Source organism: Macaca fascicularis, chromosome 5 (assembly GCF_037993035.2).
Source record: "Macaca fascicularis isolate 582-1 chromosome 5, T2T-MFA8v1.1".
Lineage (NCBI taxonomy): Eukaryota > Metazoa > Chordata > Mammalia > Primates > Cercopithecidae > Macaca > Macaca fascicularis.
Genome location: NC_088379.1, coordinates 63883377 through 63889083, shown reverse-complemented (window position 1 = coordinate 63889083; position 5707 = coordinate 63883377).

Sequence of the window (5707 nt, the reverse complement as noted above, 5' to 3'; positions counted from 1 at the left end):
ATATACTCGTGCTTCCCTCTATTTTAACATATAGAATATAGTTACAACACATATTTATATTCTTGTTTACTAATTCTATCATTTGTATCACTTCTAGGAGTATTTATATTGATTGATTTTTTTTTTCTTCATTGCAAGTCATGTTTTCTTTCTTTGTTACATGCCTGGTAATTCTTTATTGGCTGACAGACCTTGTGATTACTTTGTTTGAGCCCTGAATTATTTTATTCCTTTAAATATCATTGAGCTATGTTCTAGGTCATAGTAAAGCTGTTTTTAAACAATTTTCACTTTAGATACTTACTTTAAAGCTTTACTAGGAAATGCAGAGCAGAGAATTCATTCATTTATAGGTAAAAACACATTACTCAAGCAATACCTTTCTAAGTATTCTAACCGTGCCATGTATATTTCCACTCTGGCTGATGGTAACATGGTCTATTCCCAGTCCTGGTTGGTACTCCAGGCATTATACCATCTGCTTCTTTCTGATGTTCTTTCCCCAGACTCATAGAGTTTTCTTGCATTCATTACTGCTAATCAAAACTCAGCAGCTAATTGAAGACAACCCTCTAGATCTCCAGAATTCCTTCCTTGCGCAGTTCTTTCGTATATCTGAAACCTTCTCCTCTTTAGTATTAGGTGTTAATTTTACAGGCTTCCATCCACCAATCTCAGCTATATCTCTTCAACTCAAGGGAGTTGCTTATTCTCTTTAAACGCTTCCTTTCTCTGCTGCAGTTTGTACATTTGTTCCTCATCATAAGGTGAGATAATTATAGGGTTCATCTCACTCTTTTCCCGTCTCTCAGGAATCACCATACTGCATTTCTTATTCTATAATACAGGAAAATTACTGTATCATATATTGTGTTATTTGTCTAGTTACTGAAAACAGGAGTTAAGTCCCTGATATGCAATTCCGGGTAAAAGCTGAATTCCAGAGTAAAAGTGTTCTGAGGTTTTCACAAGGCCCTAAAAGTCCTGCATTATTTGGCCCCTTTTTTCCTCCAATCTCAGGTTCACAAGATTTACTTAACTGCAGCCACACTGTTCTACTTGTTATTTTTAAACATGCCATGCATTATCCTATTTTAAGGCCTGCACTAGGTTGCTCTTCTCACAGCATTCTTCCTGGTTTATCCACTTATTTCTTTACATTTTTACTCTTTTGCTCAGGAAGGTTTTCCTGGCTTTGCTATCTGATATTGAAAACCCTGTCCCTACCGAAACTTCTCATTTCTTTTTTCAATTCCGTTTTTCCCTTAGTATTTATCACTATCAAACCAACTATAGATTACTTAAGTATCATGTTTATTGGTCTCCCTTTCAGTTAAAGTCCATAAAGCCTGGAACTTTTCTTTTGTTCATGGCTCTATTTTATGTGTTCAAAAGAGTTCATGGCACATAGTAGGTTCTCAGTAATTCTTTTTAAGTCAAATATAGTTAAATATTAGCACCTATCCACATATAATTTTTATATTTTATTTTAATTAAATGTAAAAAGCCAGACACCAACTGTATAAGGAATTGTGTTTGTATGAGAATCGCAGGATATTTTCACAGCTGTGTACAAATTTTAACCTGATGTTTTAAAACAAAAGTTTATCATGCATTTTCAGTGAGAATTTGAGAGAGGGAAATTCTTGGTCACAGAAAACGAGGAGTCACAAGACACAAGAATTCATGGTATGCTCAGGAAAGGGTCTGAATGAGGCATAAAGAGTAGCAAGAAATGGGGCACAAATATTTGCTATGGAAAACTGGGTAACAGGAGAGAAGGAAATAAAAAAATACTTACCTTAAATCAAAAAACTATTTCATGGATGAGCCTACATACAAAATACAGCCAGTTATTATGTCTTATAGCACCCTCATTTCGTGTTATCATGTTCTAAATCATACTGTCCTAAAGCACTCCTTGGAATTTGTGGAACAAAAATCAAGAAAAAAATTTCTAACCATTCTGACTTCTCAGAATTCAAGTGCCTTTTTAGGTATTTTAAACCACAGAATTACCATATTATGGAGGAACAACATTTAAATAGTATTAAAATAACCCGCTGCAGATTATCCACTGTGTAGTCCACTGGTCTTCCATTTGGGAAACAAGGTAGTGTCTTCGTATATTATTTTTCTTATATTATGTGTTTATAAAAAATATTTTAAAGCTTATTATTCTTCTGTACAATAAAAATGCAATTTTTTAAGGTGTCAATACCAACATACCATAAATTGCTTAAGAAATATTTTTATTTATTACAAACTTCTATGTTATTTTTTAATAATACAATTAATACGTAGACACTGAAAATTGCTTATTATGACACAGTCTTATAAGTACTAAGGCTATGTTCTGAAGTCATGACCAAGATAATTAGTTTGTATATGGCCCCTGAACCACTTTCTCCATCTGGAAATGAGAGGCAAAAATTCTGACATTACATAGTTATTCTGAAGATTACAGATAATAGTAAAATGTCTAGCACAATATTTGCCATAGTTGTTGCTTAGTAGTTACAGCTATTTTTAATTTCCTTTCCCAAAATATTAAGAATATGTCTAATTAAGAACTAACAGTTTTCCATGTTTTAATTCTTTCATCTATGTAAAACACTATTGAGAAGTAAAATTGATAGGAAAACAGCCATATAAAATATATTATTTCGATATTTGATATAAAGATAATGAAATATGCCTTACAATTGTGAACAAAGCTTTGTCTATAAGAAATATGCTCTATACGTATTTATTATTTGCATCTTAGAAGAATAAATATTTCATCAACTATATGGTATTATTGTTAATGATTATTTCATCAACTGTATGGTATTATTCACTTCAAGGGTGAGATATTTTATACTATATAATTGAGAAATTATTCAAAAACTATGCAATAAAAACATGAAGACATAACTTAGTGCCTGTATAAACACACTCTCTGTATTCACAAAGGTGTAGATCATAAGCACATTTTGTTATCATTGAGTAAGCTTTAAATTATCCTTTAAAAATAAATTGTAAATATGTACTCTATAAAGAGTTACATATATCAAAAATACTTTAGAACAACTTTAATATTTACTTATTCATTTAAACATAAGGAAGAGAAATTGACTTACGGTATTCAGAAAACCTTGTGGATTTGTTTATATCAATAGTATGAGACATCAATCTAGCTGGAAGAGAGCTTAGAGATCGCGTAGTCAACTCACATTTATTAAATGCATTAAATAAGGTACAGTGATGTTCAGTGGCTTACTGAAGCTTTAGTGGCCAGTCCAGGGTTAAACTGGGACCTGCCGGATTCCTTATTCCCAATCCAGTGTTAATTCCACCTGCTATTTCCTACTGGGGAGTCAGGCTGCATGTTGACTCCCTGAAATCTGATTTTAAAAGGAGTTCCGGCCGGGCGCGGTGGCTCAAGCCTGTAATCCCAGCACTTTGGGAGGCCGAGATGGGCGGATCACGAGGTCAGGAGATCGAGACCAGCCTGGCTAATACGGTGAAACCCCGTCTCTACTAAAAAATACCACAAAAAACTAGCCGGACGAGGTGGCGGGCGCCTGTAGTCCCAGCTACTCCGGAGGCTGAGGCAGGAGAATGGCGTAAACCCGGGAGGTGGAGCTTGCAGTGAGCTGAGATCCGGCCACTGCACTCCAGCCTGGGCGACAGAGCAAGGCTCCGTCTCAAAAAAAAAAAAAAAAAAAAAAAAAAAAAAAAGGAGTTCCTGGTTTTTTTTTTTTTTTTTTTCTGATAATCATTCTTCACAAAATGCCTATCATTGGAGATTAACCCCAAGAACCAATGATATTTGAATGAATCTTCCACATTTTACCAAACATGCCTTTAAATTAGTCCTGTTGAAAAAAAAAGTCTCTTTCAAAATAAACTATTATATTCATATTTATATTTGTGAGCTTCTCAAAAGCAAATGCTTTCAGTCTTCATGATCTTTTCTCAATCATGTGGTATAAAAATAATCATAGATAAATAAATAAAAGAATGTATAAGTTTTGGAATTATAAATTATGTGATTAATTTTCGATACATGTTTTTGCAGGACCAAACAACTATGAAGTTCTTCATCTTTACCTGCCTTTTGGCTGTTGCTCTGGCACAGCATGTAAGCATACTGGGACATATAGTGATATCCATTCTTATTTAAATATATAAGAAGAATGAACTTTTTACTATATGCAGAAGATTCAGTCATTAATAGTAATAAACAGAGACTAAATATGTGACCTTTTAATCCATGATCAATGGCATTATTGACTCTACCTTAAACAGAGTGTTCAGGCAAATAATCTTTCTACAAAGTGACTTCACTATAGTATTGGATAGTCTATATGTACAGGAAAAAAAGCAGGAATTTTCCTCTATAATATGTTGAAAATTCCTGGAGGGATTATTTCCACTCTGCAGCACATTTCTAGAAGTGTAAGAAAGCCTCACTACTATAATTGGGGATTCCAAAAGTAGCTGCAATGAAGTAACAGAATTTCAACTCTCTTGATAAAAGTAATTAAGAAGCCATGATGATAAAATATACACAAGGACATGTTACAGAGGATGGAGTAGGTAGCTCTAGACTTTCAGTGGCAACTTTGTAAATTATTTGCCAAATAACCCAGTGAGGATATAATAATGATATTCATGTCACAAGACTGTAAGTATGTAATAGACAATACATATAAAAGTGCTTTGCATACATGGATATAGATACATATATATACATATATATATACACTTTGTACTACCGGTAATTTTAATCTTTTAACATTATTAGCACCCTCATTCTCAGGAAAAAAATACTCACATGCCCATCTCATTCCCGCTCCAACATGTCACTCTTCCCATAAAGTCACCATTTACTTTTACAGAGTTCAGTGTACTCTTTTATAATACACATCCCCATATGTAAGAGATATATACACGCAGGCATTTGTGCCTTCTTAAATGTGTAGCCAACTGAGTAAATCTAAAGTGAGAATTTCATTTTAAATATGAACAAGTTGGTTTAAAAAGGGGAAAAAAAACACAATGCTTTAATAATCAATAATATGCAGGATCAATAATTTCTTCTATCTTATGCTCTACTGGCGGTTACCAGATGTAACCACTCTCTTTCCTCCACTTTTAAAAATTAGATAGTTGGCCTCAATTGTTCCATTTAATAGACAAAGATACTCAGCTAAAAATCAAGGGACATTTGTTTCAGAGCTTTCCAGGGAAATTGAGAGTAATGTTTTCATTGTTTATTGACAATATTAGAAACAGAGATAATTTGTTAAAGGAGGCCTCATTTCATTAAATTTCCAAGAAGCAGTGTTATAATATTTTATTGCCATTAAACAGTAGAAACAAAGATTCACATTGGTATTTTAAATTAAATTTGTGTTTGTTTTTTGTGACTTATATAGGAGATAAGGCACTCCTCCTCTTCCAGGGAGACAAGGCACTTTATTATGAAAACAATTCCTGCCACATAATAGCATAAATGTCCTGGTTAGTTTCATTTTTGTGATCAGTAACAGCAGAGTTATAGAATTATGGAAAATTTGAAGTGTAATTTTTGCTTGAACGTATGGGGAGAATAAACCAAAATGCATGCATCCAAATGTAACAAGATTAGATCTGTGCACTTTTCCACTTGATTCTCTGGTAATTATCCAATAATGGTGATATTAGTATGGAAGTAATA